Source organism: Triticum aestivum, chromosome 2B (assembly GCF_018294505.1).
Source record: "Triticum aestivum cultivar Chinese Spring chromosome 2B, IWGSC CS RefSeq v2.1, whole genome shotgun sequence".
Classification (NCBI taxonomy): Eukaryota; Viridiplantae; Streptophyta; class Magnoliopsida; order Poales; family Poaceae; genus Triticum; species Triticum aestivum.
Window position 1 is genome coordinate 775,220,957 of NC_057798.1, and position 18,990 is coordinate 775,239,946.

Sequence of the window (18,990 nt, forward strand, 5' to 3'; positions counted from 1 at the left end):
GACGGTGCCGAGGCTTCCGGACACCGCGGAGGTGGTACATCACCGTGTCAGCGAGGAGGACGAGCACGTGCGTCGCTATATGGTTGCGTTGGAGGGCAGGTTCGACAATACCTGGCAGGTTCTTCCGGGATCTCACTGGAGCTATGATCCTGTGATGGTTCCTTATCTTTGGGTATCCACTGCCCGCAACGATACCCGTTGGACGCTACGGTTCTAGCTGTATTAGCAATGCTATATGTATGATAGTATTCGAGGAGTATTAGTGATAATATTCGACGATGTACGAACACAAGAGATGATGTACTTTTGCTTATAATTGAATGCATGCTAATTTGAATACTACTTTATTTTACGATTTGGTTTTGCTTATTGAATGCTCATATTGGAAAAGTACTCGTACTTTGAATGCTAAAATTGGAGAGCACTATGCAGAAATCTAGAAGCCCCCTCCATCATCCACGCCATCGTGGGGGTAGTTTCTCCTTCATTCCCGTGTGCTAGACAATTTGGTGTAATAATGCACTCGGGAATAAAAGGAGGAACTACCATCACCGATAGTCAACCCGTGATGAATAATAATGATATAATTTAGGTTTTTTAGTACATATATTTAATTGTACAAGTTTAATATTTGAATTATGAACATAGGAAATGTCGTACTCGGACGACAAAAACAGCCCGGGGGAGTGCGACTGGTGTCACGACGATCGAGGTATGTGCGACAGGTTCCTTGAGCTGGACAAAGATCGGCGCTTGAGCATTAAGCTCGAGGAGACCTTTGATGTTGAAACGGTATGCAACGACGACAATAGTTTTTTCCGTAATTAAGCACGACTTCAACTATTTTAACGTGTATTTTTCATCTTTTTCAATTCGACTAACTTATCCCATGCTATGCAAGACGCTATGTCTTGGAGAGGATGGGTTTTGAAGACCATGAAAGTATGGAAACCAAAAATATTCACCTAAAGACCCATCATGATGTGGATTTTGAAGTAAAGTTGTACAATTCAGAGAGTGTAACCCATTTTGGTTGCAAAAATTGGGAAGCATTTTGCAAGATGTATGATTTTGATGAGGGTATGCTTGTCAGCATGGATCTTGGTGATCCTAAAATCGAGCAACACAATATGGACATTTGGGTCCTTGTTCATACAGTTCCAATTCTTCCCCCATGTGAGCTTCTCAAACATAGTTATTAAGTAATTTATATTGTTTATTTCAAAATAGTTGACAGCTTATTTCCATTGATAGCTTATTTTCATTCTTCAAAGAATGTGCGGAATATGGTAGACAAAACCCACTATATCGATGGCTCCGAATTAACTTATAAGGAGAAAAATCATCTGATCGCATTTTGTACTAATCTTGAGAATTACAATATCTACAATAGAACTCCTCAACATTATGGTCAATACGTGCCACTAGTGCACGTGTTGAACTACGGTAACTACCATGGAGATACCCTGGTAAGATTTTTTACTATTACGACATCCGTGCATCTTTTGCATACTTCTAAAACTGGTACATCATTGCTAACTACGAAGTTATTACTATGTTTTTCAACAGATAATCCCGAATGATTGTGTGCGTCATCTGATGTATACGCATGGTCACCTTGATGTTTTGAACATACAACCAGGTCATCCTAGGAATCTCAACTGTCCATACCGGATTTCTAAAAGAAATGGAGACATGACAATCAAAGAATGGAAAAAAATGTATGGACAATCGTAAGGAGGTTCTTGGAAGCAAAAGAAAGCGAAGCGCAAGAATTGGAGACAGGATGATCTCCATTCTTCATAATGAAGACTCAGGGTCTATATTGTTTTATGCTATTTTACCTTAAGGGTATTTAGGTCCTACCTGATACTGATGATCATGTGCTAAGAACAATTAAGTAGGGTTGGTTCGATGACTATGAGGATGATGATCGTATGACTTGTTATTAATAACGAGTAGAAGTTGTATGATGATGCATGATTAGTAGGACTTGTTATTATATATGATGATGTATGATGCGAGCATGAAGAGTTATTATATATCAGCGGGTGAAATGAACATAGCAGTAGCGTTGGTAAACCAAGCACGAAGATACAAGAGAGGACACTTCTCTCTATTAGCTAGCTAATAAAAGCTAAATTAACCCCCAAAACCCCTAAACCAGCCCCTTTAAAAAAACCTCAACTCCAGCTAGCTGCTGACGCGTGGATGCCTTTTGGTCCCGGTTTATGTCACCAACCGGGACCAAAGGCCCCCCTGCCTGGGCTGGCCGCAGTGGCCACGTGGAGGCCCATCTGTCCCGGGTGTAAGAACCGGGACTAAAGGCCAAGGTCATTAGTACCGACCTTTTAGTCCCGGTCCTTAAACCAGGATAGAAGGCCCTTACGAATCGGTACAAATGGCCCTTTTTCTTCTAGTGATGTAAGAGAGGAGGAAGAGCAAATGAACAAGCGATGCCATGCATAGGAAGCATTGTTCAAGGCTTGTTCCATCTAGACGTGCTGTAGCATAGGTGGACAGTAGCGGAGGCGTACGCCGCAGAAGTTGTGCTCCACGCCGGCAAAGGCAGAGCTGTACAACTAAAAGGTGTTTTTCTCACCGCGGCGTCGGCTGCAAGGTCAACTTGGAGTCGTCGCGCCCGGAGGCGGACACTTCCTCCTACGATTCAAACGGATACAGAAACAAGGGTTCAATGCAGAGGATCCTGCAGATCCCCATTCATGATCATTTTGATGACTCCATTGCATGGCACTTTGACAAGAAGGGGATCTTCTCGGTGAAATCAGCCTATAAGGTTGCAGTGGACAATGCAGAACAGGAATCAAGCCATGGGCAAACATCAACTTCAAGAAGTAATGGAGAGGCGATTGATTTTGAATGGAAGAGAATATGGGCTTTACCTCTCCCAAATAAGGTCCTCCACTTCATTTGGCGTATGGCAACATATAGTCTACCACTGAGAATGAAGTTGAAAAAGAAGGGAATGGATATTGACACTAGGTGCCCAGTGTGCTTCAGATATGATGAGGATGGTTGTCATTGTTTCCTCAAATGCAAAAAGGTGAAACAATTGTGGCGCGCATCACAGATGGAAGATACTAGAAGCAAGTTAGTGTTATGCAATGATCCTGTCAGCTTGTTTGAGGAGGTATTTCATCTGTCAGAGGATGAGAGCATAAAGGTGTGTGTCATGTCCTATCTATGGTGGCATGAAAGAAATAAAGCTAACGTGGGCGACACGATGAAAACCATTGATGAAATTGTTTCCTCTATTTACTATCATGTCAATATTTTCAGGAATCTCAAGATACGAAGGAGTGCCCAGAAACAGACCGCCACGCCAAAATGGTCTCCTCCGCCAAGTACATTTCTTAAAATAAATTCTGATGGTGCGTTTCATGAAGCATCAAACTCTGGAGGTTGGGGTTTTACTCTGAGAAATGATGAAGGCACACTTTTGGCTGCAGGAGCAGGAAACCTGGAACTTGTATCCAGTCCACTCCATGCTGAAGCTTTAGCCATGCTATATGCAATCCATGCCACGGCAAGGATGGGAGGTAACCAAGTCATTTTTTAAACTGATTCCATGGTGCTGAAACAGGAGGCAACAAGCAAAGAGTATGATAAATCTACCTTAGGATCATTGTTTCAGGAGATAAAATTTCAGTTGAATGTTACTTTTGATGTTGCTAAACTGAATATATGTTTTAGAATCTGTAACAATGCAGCACACTCTTTAGCTGCGTATGGTCATGGTCTAGGGAGTGACAGATGTGAGACATGGTTAGACCACTTCCCTGAGTTTGTACAAAACTCTGTAACTGGCGACAAAGCCAGATTGTCTTTGTAATAAAAACAAGGGTGTTCCGTTTAAAAAAAAAACAAGGGTTCTCTGGTCAAAGCAGAGCTCGTGGACGGCGTGCACGGCGAGGCACGGACACGCACTGCAGGGTGTACGTGACGCTAGCAGAACGACGAGACCTCCGAGGCCGGTGCCGTGCACAGCCCACTCCCGTGGGGTTGCTTCTGAGGTCAGTGTCCTGCACATCGGCGTAACACCGCGTCCGAGGCTGACATCTTACTTACTCACCTCCAAGGCAGCCATCATGCAGCCCCGCTTGCTCGCTGTCGAGTATTGACATCGTCCAACAGCACTTGCTCGCTCCAGCCTAGAGCTCTGTTCCGCCGGTTAAACTGCTCGCCGCTGTGCCTTCCGGCAACCACACGCATGCTCCTAATCACGCACTAGCTCCCGTCTGAATCCTACGCTGCCCATTTTTTTATCTTACTTTGTTTTTTACTTCTACTGCTGACATGTGGGTCTCACCCCCATTTCGGCCAATTCTGTTTGGATACGATCTCAAGGTTAAAAACGACCGGGATCAAAGAGTGCAGAGTATAGACTTTAGGGATTTGGACGTGAGGGTTTGATTCCGACCACCTCTACAACCTCAAGGTTTAAATCAGACTTCACTCCTCACCTTGGCGTACATGGGCTTCGATGCACGTCAAATTATTCGCGTGGCTAGCGATTCATGGCCGATGTTGGACGGCCGCATGCCTCTCTCGTCAAGGGCTGCCTCATGCTAGGAGCTGTGTACCAAGGGCGTGTTTGGTTGCCTGCATAAGGTCCAACCAGGCCTGCGCGGGGAGGATTCGGCCTGTTTGGTAGCCCGCATACACTATTGGGCCTGCATCGAACGCTTCTTAAAGCACCTCTAGGCCTGCCTCACTGGAAACGCACGAATCAGCAGTTTCTTCAGGGCCAGGCCCGAGCGATGCATGTGGGCAGGCGCGGCTGCACGTGCGCGGCCACGCTCGAGAAGCCGCGTTGGTTCCCGAAGCACCGGTAGTTATTAGCCTCACCGCCCCTCACCGCTCCCTCTCCCCACTCTTCCCCACTCTCCCAACTCTCACCGGCGGCGGCGGATCAGAGCAGCGGAAGAAGACCACCGGACTCCATCACCGGCGGTGGCGGATCGGAGCACAGGAATAAGACCACCGGACTCCATCAATGGCGGTAAGCACTTCTCTCTCTTTGACATGCACGCTAGATTCGATCCACGGCGATATATTCGATCCACGGTGGAGGGGAATGGGGAATGGAGGTAGATAAGCATAGGGGTAGTTCATACTAGTTCATAGCAGTTCATACGAGTTCATACATGCAAGATCGGTAGATTTTGGGATTGGGGGATAGGGGAATAGGGGGAAAGGGGGCACAGAACGGACACCGGCTGACCGCGGCGGCCGTCACCGGCGTGCGGAGCGGTTGGTGGAGCCGCTAGCCTTAATCTTCTTCTTCATCGCCGTGCGGGCCGGCGGGTCGTCCTTGTCGTCCTCGGCGGAGTCGAGGTCGATCTCCCAGGTAGGACGGACTGTCTCCGGCGCCCTAGCTGGCATGTGCACCGCCTCTTCTTCCTCCTCCTTAGGCTCCCCGCCGATGACCGTCGGCGGTGCGATACTCGTCTCCCAGTACACTGCGGCACGGCGGTCATTAGGAGCCCAGTAGGTCTTGTACTTGCACCACTTCTTCCTCTATTTATGGTCGTCAGAGACGGCCTGATTCATGCCCCAGTGAATGATGTCAACTGCCATCGTGCCCTTCGCTGGGTCAGGAATCAACGTCTTCAGCTCTTCTTTAGTGGCCTTCATGAGCATGGCATTAGATTCGTTCTGCATGTCCGACATGGAGCCGAAGTTCGAGCACACCTCCATGGTATTCTCGAACTTGGTCCGGTCACCAGCTGTCCACCCAAGGAAGAAGGCCCTCCAGCCAATGCCCCAAGGGAAGGGGTTGCCGTTGGAGCTGGAGCTAGAGCTCATGGCGATGAGGAGGAGGAAGGTTGATAGTGAGAGAAGAGAGGGGGTGGGTAAATAGTGGTGGGCAGGGTGAGTAAATATAGCGGGAACGGAGAGGAGGAGAAGAGTGACAGTCATGCCGTTTTAACTACAAGCTCTTGAATTAGCCATGAACTCTGTGCAATGCCTGACTCCATGACTTGTGTGCAGATCGAGGATAGCAATGAGGTGGGCACAGAGGTGCTCCCGGTCGTTGACAGCAAGGGCAAGCAGCCCCTTCACCCAATGCCCGACGAGGTTGAGCTGCCGCCCACCGCCGAGGAAGACCCGAAGATGCCTGAGAGTGGCGACGACGAGGGCATGGAGGAGCCCCCAACAACAAGCGCCGAACTATGGACACTACCATCAGGAGGATGGCCCAACTCACTTCTGCAAGGTCATCCTTACACCGAAGCTTGAGTGCATCCCCATGCCCCTGGACTTCACCAAGCACTTCATCATGGTGCCGACGGAGTTCAAGCTCAGGAACAACACCGGCTGCTCCTGGAAGGTGACGGTCAAGCTGATGAACGGCAGGCTGCCCCTGGATCAGGGTTGGACCACCTATGCAGCCGTTCATCAGATCAAGATTGGCTACATGGTGACGTTGAAGCTCCTCACTCCCGACACCCTCAAGGTCATCGTCTTCGATGATGATGGCATTGGGGTCGTCAACAAGTGCGGGAAGCACGACGAAGCCTTCGTCACCAAGGAGTAGGGCCGGGCCACCTCTTTCGAGCGTACTATCGAGTCTGCTTTGGACATGTTTATGGTTTATGCGTTGAAGTGTTATATCTGTGGTATTGCTAGTTGATGCTCTGTTTATACTCTATTGTGCTTATGATGTGTGCTGCCGAAGTGTGGTGGTAACCTCACCAACTAACCAAAGAGGTTACCACACATCAGGCCTTGCATACAACCAAACACCATGCCTTGGGTTTGTGGACTAACATGCATCCAACCAAATACCAGGCAGTGTGGTTCAGCCCATGCAGGTAAGAGGGCATGCAGGCAACCAAACAACATGCATATGGTGCATTTGAGGCTGCATTTGTATAGCTAGGTTGGGTGGAGAAGGGCATGCAATGTGGGTACTATAGCGCACGGCAACCAAACACGCCCCAAGTGATTATGCTCCCGAGACTATGCACCACTTCCTCATCGGTTGTTCTTTTCGGCGCGTGTTCTGGCATGGAACTCTCTCCACCTGCATGTTAGCAATGTCGCTGTCGGTTGGCGATGACGAGTTCCTTGACTGGTGGGCGTCATCTACAGTGGCTGCTGCATTCGGTCTCTGCAGAGGCCGTGCCTCGCTGGTTATTCTCGTTGCGTGGTGCATCTGGAAGCACTAAAACGCCCTCCACCTTCAACAATGAGCATCTTACTGTTGTGCGCCAGCTCCAACTCATCTGCGATGAGGTGCATTCCTGGGCTTATGCCGGAGCCAAGAGCCTAGCTGCGGACCCTGCACATCACATATGGAGGATTGGAAGTGTGAGGAGCTAGGTTTCCTCCCTCCCTCCCCCCTCCGTCGCCGGCCTTCCTAGGCCCCCACCCCCGCCGGCCGCTGTCTGCCCCCACCCCTGATGCGGAGCATCCCACGTTCATCCCCATGTACACTCCGACTACTCTCCAAACCCCAAGAGGACATATGATGAGACCTGGAACATACACCATTGGACACAAGGTGAACTCGCTCCTCTCCGAACCATCACTTTATACATGTGAGAAATGGCTACTACCTCCAACGTGTGTGCTATGCATGATCAGGTACTTAGAGGAAAGCCACGGAGCCACCACATCCAACCGAAAAGCTAGCGAGGACACCAAGTACAAGGACCAAGAGAAGAAGTTGCCTGAAGCTACAACCACTGGACGACCAGCCCAACCCGGACGTCCGGCCGCTGAAGGTCACGCCAGCCCAAGCAAACCAGGAAAATGCATGCTACAGCGGCCGTACGTACGTCCAGGACCGGACGTCCGACAACTCCCAGGCCCCGGACGACCATACCCCTCCGGACATCCGTCGCCACGCCAACAGAATGTAATTTACGGAAATCCGAGATTCTCCGGACGTCCGGACCTCCGCAAGCCTCCGGATGACCGTCGCCTTACGGACGTCTGACCCCTGGCTGTGTCCAGTTACGGGCTGAGGCCCATGTACCCCTTCACTTCGCCCCTCTTTTGCACTTAGACTATAAATAGACCTCCTCCTCCTCCTAGAGAGGGTTAGCGTTGATTTAGCTCATTTGTGAGATAGAGCCTCGCTCATCCATCCAGATCTCCTCCTTGTGAGAGACCGCGGCCTCTTCGGGGAAGATCCACATGGATTCAAGACCCCTTTACGAGAAGATCCCCTTGTGGATTCAAGACCTCCTCTCGGAGATGAGCTATCGCCACTTGTATCGTCCTTTGTTGGATTTGGACCGTGTATCTCTTTGTGTTCCTTGGATCTAGCACATGTGTGACTTTATTCTTGTTGGTTGAGTGTCCTCTCGTGTTTTTCCCTCGTTCCCCTCCTCGTGTTCTTCATGTTCCTCGTAGGGATCCGCTCCAAACATGAAAGATCGGCCTCTAGGGTTCTACCCTACATCATCTTGGATCAGAGCGAGCTTGCTCATGATCTTGGTACCATGAGCCACGTTGATCACGTTTTTGGAGCCCCTGCCCTTTGTTTTCTAGCTTGATTTTGTTGATATCGTCTTAAATCCGAAAATCCCCACCAAAAATAGTCCCAATTTTTTTTTGTGATTTTTTGGTTTGATGATGTTTTGTTGATTTTGATCCGTGGATTTGCTTGGTTTCGAGTGGATCTAGCATCTCCCCAAGTTTCCCCATCTTTCATCCACGAAACCCCATCAATTTTGACCCTGAAATCTCCATTTTCCGCCCAAAATCGCCCCCCCCCCCCGAACTCGCATCTTGCGTTGACCCCGACCCACCGGATGACCGGCGTTTTACGGACGTCCGGACCACCCTCGAAGCATCGGAAATCCGGACATTATCGGACGTCCGGAATCCCATTACAAAACAGAATTTACGGATTTCCGAGCCCGACTGGACATCCGTCCATTTACGGACGTCCGTAACCTGTAGATATTGACTTCGGCGGATTCTTGTTCCGGACATAACTAATTCATCCGAACTCCGATTTTGATGTTCTTTAGGTCGTTTTGAAGCTATTGACATCCCCCTTCCCACAAAAATACCACCAACATCATTCGGCTCCATCAATTTTTGTGAATTTTGACATATTTGCCTAGGGCTTCCACCATATCATCCGCATAGCCACCACCGACTTCCGCAACCTAACCCATTTTGATCCATATAGCATTAGTGGTTGTTTGAGTTGTGACTTGAGTCTCCTAAGGTGTTTTGGCTACTTAGGGACGGTTTCTTCTTCATCAACCACCACCACCTCTTCCGCATAACCTTGCCCACCATACCCTTCCACCACCCAAACTTAACCCAATTTTGTTTGAGCTTGTTTGAGTTGTGGCTTGTGTCTCCTAAGGTGTTTAGGCTACTTAGGGATGGAAACTTCAACTCCGACATGTGTATAGCCCATCACTCCACTTCCGCATTGCCAAGTGCAAAACAACACCGCTTTTCCGCTACCACCATTTGACATTTGCCTTTTCAGATTTTGAGTTTGCGGTTTTTTCGTTTCCTAGGGTGTTTTGGCGAACTAGGAACGGGTCGACATCGGCAACACCGCCTCTCATCATCGCCACGGACGGTAACCTCGATGACACCATTGTATATTCTCCTTGCCATTACATTGTTAACCCCTAGCCCATTTTGCGTAACTTGCCTATCGAGACTAGCCATTGAGTATTGCCCAGCAACGTTACTTGTGCACATTAGTGATCATACTTTCCATTGCATCCATACCATATTATCGTGGTGCATATCTTGGTATCATACCTTGTGTCACAAGTTTGTTCCCGCATATACACAATTGCTATCTTGATTTGTGCATTGTGCAAAAGTGGCCATACAAAAAAATAAAAATAAAGCTTTTAAGCAAAGAAAAAGAGAGCAAAGAGCTCGTAAGCAAGTGCCATAGCATCATACCACATTGCATATAAGATTGTCATATCCGGTCATCTTGGATCATCTTGAGAGAAACACCGGGAACCATACATACATAGCATACTTGGGATAGAGAGTTTGTCCATTTTGCATCTTATAGATTGTGCACAAGTGTCATATCCGCCTATAGAGCTAGCGTCTCTCTTGAATTGTGCAACACGAGCATTTTCCGTGGATTCCACATTTTGTGCTCATTCCTTGGTTGCACGACCCCATTTATCTATCCGTGTGTGTGTTTCCGTGTACCTTTCATTGCTATTGGTCTACTTGTTTCGCTTGCAAATTTATGAATCTCTTTCAACATTATTTACTCTTGCTAACATTTTGCATCAAAATTTTTTGTGCCACTATCCTCGCCGAGCTCCACCATAAGTTTTACTTGTGTAGGTGTGAGAACCGACAAGAATTGGTACCAATTGTGCTATTTCCTTGTTACACATTTGAGTGATTGCTACGTCTTGAGCTTGCGTTGGTTTTCCTTGAAGAGGAAAGGGTGATGCAGCAATAGTAGCGAAAGTATTTCCCTCAGTTTTTGAGAACCAAGGTATCAATCCAGTAGGAGGCTCCTCAGAAGTCCCACGCACCTACACAAACAAACAAAGAACTCGCAACCAACGCAATAAAGGGTTTGTCAATCCCTTCACGGCCACTTGCGAAAGTGAGATCTGATAGAGATAGTATGATAAGATAAATATATTTTTGGTATTTTATAATATAGATTGGAATAGTAAAGATGCAAATAAAAGTAGATTGAAAGCTTATATGATAAAAGATAGACCCGGGGTCCATAGGTTTCACTAGAGGCTTCTCTCAAGATAGCATAAGTATTACGGTGGGTGAACAAATTACTATCGAGCAATTGATAGAAAAGTGAATAATTATGAGATTATCTAGGCATGATCATGTATATAGGCATCACGTCCGCGACAACTAGACCGACTCCTGCCTGCATCTAGAGTATTAAGTTCATAAGAACAGAGTAACGCATTTAGAAAGATGACATGATGTAGAGGGATAAACTCAAGCAATATGATATAAACCCCATCTTTTTATCCTCGATGGCAACAATACAATACGTGCCTTGCAACCTCTGCTGTCATTGGCTAAGGACACCGCAAGATTGAACCCAAAGCTAAGCACTTCTCCCATGGCAAGAAAGATCAATCTAGTAGGCCAAACCAAATTGATAATTCGAAGAGACTTGCAAAGATAACTCAATCATACATAAAAGAATTCAGAGAAGATTCAAATATTTCGCATAGATAAATTTGATCATAAACTCACAATTCATCGGATCTCAACAAACACACCGCAAAAAGAGTTACATTGAATAGATCTCCACAAGAGAGGGGGAGAACATGGTATTGAGATCCAAAAAGAGATAAGAAGCCATCTAGGTAATAAATATGGACCCGAAGGTCTATGGTAAACTACTCACAACTATCGAAGGGGCTATGGTGTTGATGTAGAAGCCCTCCATGGTCGATTCCCCCTCCGACGGAGCGCCGACGAAGGCTCCAAGATGCGATCTCACGGATACAGAAGGTTACGGCAGTGGAAATTGTTTTTCGTTGGCTCCCTGGATGTTTTCGTGGTACGTGGGTATATATAGGAGGAAGAAGTAGGTCGATGGCCGCCCGAGGGGCCCACGAGACAGGGGGGGGGGCGCCCAGAGGGGGTGGGCGCGCCCTCCTATCTCGTGGCCGCCTCGGCTGCTTCTTGGCTTGCACTCCAAGTCCTCTAGATCACGTTCGTTCCAAAAATCATGCTCCCGAAGGTTTCATTCCGTTTGGACTCCGTTTGATATTCCTTTTCTTCGAAATACTAAAATAGGCAAAAAAACACCAATACGGGCTTGGCCTCTAGTTAGAGGTTAGTCCCAAAAATGATATCAATGTGTAAAATAAAGCCCATAAACATCCAAAAGGGGTAATATAATAGCATGGAACAATCAAAAATTATAGATACGTTGGAGACGTATCAGTGATCATTGATCCATCTTCAACATTGGTCAAGGTACATTTGGTCTTGTTCTTCTCTTTCTCCCACTCATACTTGCTCAATTCTTGTGATGGATATGCAAGGCATTTCATCTCCGGACTTCGACAACCACGACGGCGTGAACAACTACAACACCAAAGCGTCCATCTTAGATCTACAACGACAAATGGAAGGAGCACAATCAAGATTGTGAGAGCGCATCAAGAACATATCCATCGACATTCGTCACTCTGAAGCAAGGAAAAGGGACTACATCGACAAGAAGCTTTCCGCACATAAAGAGGAGCAAGATGCAAGGATGGATGAGATTAGAGCCTTGATCAAGTATTCCTCCCCTTCGTCATCCTCAAGGAGGCGACGTTCAAGCCACAAGCCTTCGGAGCGTGACATCGATGCAAGCGCAAGTCGTCCACCTCTCCATGGCGACCGCCATCACGTTCGTGATCCACATCGTCATGAAGGGAAAGTCACCTCCAAGCATCATGTGCATGACGACTACGAATGCCTACGAGCTCAAGCACGACAACGACATCATGAAGATGCTCCGCAAGCACAAATGCACAAGTCCCAACAAGCCCTACTTCATGCCAAGTCCAAGGTTCATGAGCAAAAGAGAAGACCGCGAGACGAGCACCACCAAGACGGAGCTATGGCTACCACAACCACTTCTACATCTTCGCCAAGTGTTCTCAAGGCATCTTCGCCTTTGGACGTACGGTATCTTCGCCTACTTCCCACTAGTACACCTACAACGACTTCATCAAGTCCAAGGCAACCACCTACAAGCGAGGGCGACAGTTCCATCTTCGGAAGCCCCTCAAGGAAGATGGTCGATCATGGGAAATTCCCTTCGGTCATGGAGACAAGCTACGAGGTGCCACATCATATGGGCCTCCCACACCAAGATGGTGACAACAAGGTCGAGCAAGGGCCATCCCCTTCGACCATGGCGATAGGAGATGAGCATGGATACATTTGCACCAACATCTCTCCGACACCCCCATATGAAGAGATGCCCCAAGTGCCATATGAGGAGAGCCACTACCACATGAGTGACATGAGTGACTCCACCATACGTGACATTGAGAGCATTTCCTATGAGAGGATGAGTGTGGCCACCACTAGCCCCACACATGAGAGCATGCCACACATCCTATGTGAGGTTGAGCGCCATTTGAGTGACTCCACCAACCATATGAGTGAGTGCATCCTTGAGGGAGTGAGTGAGCCACAACACTTAGAGAGTGAGGTAGTTGACACGGCATGTGAGGCCACTATGATTTCTAACGACTTAACATCTACTCCTAGTGTGTTTTCTTCTTTGGTGCTAGGTCTCCTACATGACGACATGCCTATCCTCGACGAGTCCATCCCTCCAATGGAGACGACGATGGCCATGGTGGACAATGATGCACCCCCACATGGTTCCATCAAGATGAAGATGGCAACGATTTGATCTTCAACACCTCACCTACAACACATGAGCGATGCTCCAAAGTAACATAGGTGATGGTGCTTCTCTTGTCCCACTAGAGGACTATCTTACCAATGATTGGTTGCATGATGTTGATCCACCTATTCCCATGCTTCAGGCTAGCGTGACTTCCTCATGTCTTGACTTACCTATTTATGATGAATATGATGATGATAATGTTGAGTTTCCTAGTTGTGATGCTATGCTCCATAGGATATCATGTGAAAATTCTTTTGGTCGCATCATGTTTGACAAACCTTTGAACTTGTCATATGCTGTGAGTGAGACCTCCCATATTGCATCATTTCAATCTCAACATATTAACTATGCATGCCCCATTAAAATAAATCCCATTTTCACTTATGGCATAGATGAGGAGATAATGGTCACTGGGTTTTGTTTTTCATGTGATGATATTGCCATGCTTCCTTTACATGATTTGCACAATTCATCTACTATGCCATGCCATGATCACATTGTTCCAAATATGCGTTGTTTTGGATGTTGTCAATATTCTCCATGTGATGTTTCCATTAATGCTCATGAGGAGACCCCCATAGTGCCCTCATACATGTTTGGAGATTTTGATTCATCCCATCCTTTGCATGATTTCCATGATTGCTTGCACCATATGCATTCCATGAATAACAATGCTCTAGATATTTCTCATGATGCATTACATCCTTTGAGTCTCCATTATGCCATACATATTAACAAACCTGTCATGATGGATGACATGTTTCTATACCACGCATCTCATTTATTTGAGCATTTGATATTTTGTGCTAACTGACACATGCACGTGCGCATCATGATGGATGATGTGTACATATATCACGCACACACAATTTTCCCTTTGCCTTTGTTTTGTGTAGGTACTCACATATACTCGCAAACCTCTCAATCCCAAGAGTTGACGAAACGAGCTCTTGAGAGCAACGATGCTTTGGGATCGCGTGGACTATCCTTACCACCGTTCCCTTCGCGCAAGGACTCACTTCTATTCTACTTGGCTCTCACACGGCTATGTGCTATTTACCATTTGTGCCCTTATGCTCATTTTACCGTGTTCACTTTGCATGTTATACTTGCTTCTTTGCCTTTGCCATGCAATTGTGACCCTTGCTTGCATCTATCCATGATTGACCATTATGCTACTCCTATGTGTATTTGCATGCTTGGTGGAGATACTTGTTGCTATTGCCATGTTTATCATGTGCCACATGCTATTGTTGATTCTTGTGTTGGGAGAGTCATGATGTTTCATTACTATTTAAATAGGACTTCTTGCCAATACAATGATGATACTTTCCCCATATCTTGCTTTCATGCTTGTGCTATGACATGTGAATTATTCATGCCCACTATTTGCACACATGACATGCTTGCCATGATTCCTTCTAGTATGTTGCATCTTCGCACTACTAGCTTGCTTGACTTGATTGCTATGATTGCTTGCTATGTTGCATCACCCATGTTCCACCCTTACTTGCTTTCTTGGGTTGATGACGTATATGTTCATGCCTCTCACATGATATATCTTGATCATGGTCTCTTGTGTCCATTAGTTGCCTCTTTCATATCTACTTGTATTCAGTGTAACCTTACTATGCTTATTGCTCTTGGAGACTTTGACACCTTCCTTGTGATGCATGCTTGTTTGATTGAGCCTCTTGTATTTGGTTATTCTTACATCTTAGGCCTCCATACTATGAAATGCTCGCTTGTCCTTTCTTATGATGAGCATGATGCATACACTTGTTGGGTATCTTACCACGCGAATGATAGGTTTTGCACTTCCGCTAACCTCATTTGTTTTTCCGAGTGTTTGTCATGTTCTTTCGTTTTGAAGGAGTGGCTATGTGAAGGCATACATGATGTGCGACACCAACATTTTCGACATCCTCATAAAGGTGAACTCCTTTCCTTTGAGCCATCCTCAAATATGCATATTGGATGGGTCATTCTTTCATTGTTGTTTCCTTCTTGTTGTCTACATGATACATCTCGCGAACAGAGGAGTGACATTGGAGATTAGCTCTATGGACCTTCACATTGAGGAGTGCTCGCACTTATTGGATGCACCTTCGGAACTCCACTCATGACACAACATCAAGCATTGGTATACCACCACCTCCATTTCTGTTGATTGTGCTCACACATGTCATGCTAGATGGACATATCATACCCACCACAAGTTTGCACCCTATGCATGGATTGACTCACATTATGATTGCCTTGTTGCTTCATGTATTCCCATGTCATCCATGATATATGAGCTTGTGCATTTCCTTAGAAAATTTGTTGTGTTCTTCCTTGATGGCATATTCATACATTATGATCATATTGTCCACCATCAATTGCATGATTGCTTACACATATTGAGCATCCATTATCATATTCTTGCTATTGATGAACCATCCCTCAATGACATCATTTTGCACAATGGTAGAATTTGTCACTTTGTGCACCATGCTAATTATCACATGAATGCTTTGCATATCATTATATATCATCTTGATAAGCTTCATGCGCTTTGTCACGCACTATGCCTTCGCACGGACTCACGCTTAATTGATGGACATTTTGTGTCCGCTAACCATTGTATTTCCGAGTGTCACTTGTGTTTGCTCATTTTGCATGTACCACATACCAGAGACACCTTGGAGTACTTGGATTGCGTCATGCCTTCAACTCCGTCCAACTACAAGTCCGCCCACGACAACCGTTTCCATGGTGATGAGGATCACGATCCGAGGTCGGGTCTTTCCCAAGGGGGGGGGGGGGGAAATGATGCGGAGCATCCAAAGTTCATCCCCATGTACATTCCGACTACTTTCCAAACCCCAAGAGGACATATGACGAGACCTCGAACATACGCCATTGGACACAAGGTGAACTCGCTCCTCTCCAAACCTTCACTTTATACATGTGAGACATGGCTACTACCTCCAACGTGTGTGCTACGCATGATCAGGTACTTAGAGGAAAGCCACGGAGCCAGCACATCCAACGCAAGAGCTAGCGAGGACGCCAAGTACAAGGTCCAAGAGAAGAAGCTGCCCGAAGCTACAGCCACTGGACGATCGGCCCAACACGGACGTCCGGCCCCTGAAGGTCACGCCAGCCCAAGGAAACTAGGCCAACGCATGCTACAGCGGCCAGACGTCCGTCCAGAACCGGACGTCCAACAACTCCCAGGCCCCGGACGACCGTACCCCTCCGGACGTCCTCGTCATGCCAACAGAATGTAATTTACGTCGGAGAATCTCTAGGCGTCCGGACCTCCGCGAGCCTCCGGACGAACGGCGCCTTACGGACGTCCGACCCCTGGTTGTGTCCAGTTACGGGCTAAGGCCCATGTACCCCTTCACTTCGCCCCTCTTTTGCACTTAGACTATAAATAGACCTCCTCCTCCTAGAGAGGGTTAGCGTTGATTTAGCTCATTTGTGAGATAGAGCCTCGCTCATCCATCTGGATCTCCTCCTCGTGAGAGACCGCGGCCTCTTCAAAGAAGATCCACCTGGATTCAAGACCCCTTTACGGGAAGATCCCCTTGTGGATTCAAGACCTCCTCTCGGAGATGAGCTACCGCCACTTGTATCGTCCTTTGTTGGATTTTGACCCTCTATCTCTTTGTGTTCCTTGGATCTAGCGCATGTGTGACTTTATTCTTGTTGGATGACTATTCTCTCGTGTTTTTCCCCCGTTCCCCTCCTCGTGTTCTTCGTGTTCCTCGTAGGGATCCGCTCCAAACGTGAAAGATCGTCCTCTAGGGTTCTACCCTACATTAGCCCCCCTCCCCCCTCTACCTCCTCCCGGATCTGCCTTGTGCCGCCTCCCCGGGAGGTGGCCGGGGCGACACGAGCCTCTCCACCTTCGGCCGCCCCCTTTCGCGTTCCCTCCTTGCCGCCGCTGACGGGCGCCCCCGGCTCTTGGTCGGGTGGTGTTGGCGGCGGCGAGGCCTGCCTGTCCCCGCGTGCGCGGCTCCCTGCCCGGGGCATGGGGGCGGCGGCGGTGCTCCTCAGCTCAACGACGGCCCGGCGACCCAGCGGTAGAGGCCGGCGGCACGCGAGGTGGTGGTGCGGCTCCTTGGCGGCGAGACGGCGTGGTGGCACAGGTTGGCCGACGGCGCGCCCCCGGCCGAGATCTGGGCCCTGCGGGCCCCATCTGGGTCCTAATGGGCCGGCCCCCAGCATGGCTTTGTCGTCGTCTGTGTGGTGACGAGGAGGAGCAGCTCGGACGGGGGGCGGCGACGCCGACGGCATGCCTGCTGCAGCGCGATGGCGGGAGCTTTACGGGCATGGAGTTCCTGGCCGGGCCTGTGGGCCCACAGGCCTAGTATGCTCCTGCTATTGTGTCCGGTCAGCTACCGTCATTGACGATGGAGGTTGTGCCCTCCCACGTGCCGACGGTGATGCGGCCCTTAGTCCCGGCTCCTATTCCCCATTGTGCAGGCCTCACTTTGTGGTGCCGTGGTGAGACGGCGTGGAGGCTTCATGACCATGGTGGCGCAAGATGGTGGTCAGTTTGGTGGCAGGCTCTGGAGCATCCGAGGTGAAGGTTGGGATCGGGGAAAACCCATGTCGGCCTGTCCGACACCGACGCCGGTGAGTGCCGCCGAACCTTCCTAGAGGGCGTCGGGGGCGACCCTTCCTCTCGCCTCTTCGTGTACCTGGGGAAACCCTTGGCAGCAGCGTCGTCATCGTCGCGGTCCTTCTTGGACGTGTTGATTGGTACCGGTCCTTCGGAGCCTTGGAGCGTGGTGGAAGATCTTCAGCGGGCGCAGTGGTCGTGAAGCTTCTTCGTTTCCGTTGATCCGCCGTTGTCGGCATTTTGTTCTCTTGTTGTTTCTCTTTCGTTTCTTTTGTGTGTGATTGTGCTACGTCCGCCCCAACACCTATCTTTGAATGTATCGGATGGTTGCTTTGTAATACAAAGCGGGGGAAACCCTTTTTCGGCAAAGAGCCTAGCTGCTATACTTCCGGAGAGACATCCCTAAACGCTTCTTGGCACTGAGCAACCCCTTATTTCCTCTGCTCGCTTGGGTCTAGTTACACATGTGTAATCAGGCCCTATCCATACTCTGGCCCTCTATATATGAATGAAATGACACGAAATTGCAAATTCGTGAAAAAATATGTTGGAAATGCTTAGGTATTGGTCGTTCAATGAGGCAGTGAGGCATTAAGGTAGTAGTTTTGCAAGCAAAGCAAATGGAACCTTGAGACGTTTCAATCCATTGGTTGGATTGAGTTTTCCATCAAAGGTAAAAAAAGATATAAAGATGATAACAAACACAGCTTGCGGCAACCACTTGGAAACAAGAATGCATCACCGAGACACTAAATTCACGAAATAATGTTATTGTATCGCTACATCAAAAATATTAGTTCAACAAAAAAAACTTACGCCGTGCCCATCGATATGTCCAATTAATATATTGAGTGCACGTTTCGTGAGGGAGACATCATCACCCAAATCACCAGTTTCAAGATATTGTCCTAGAGTACAAAGAGTACTTTTTTAATAATAGAACTATATATATTTCGTTTCAAACCAAGCATATGCCAAA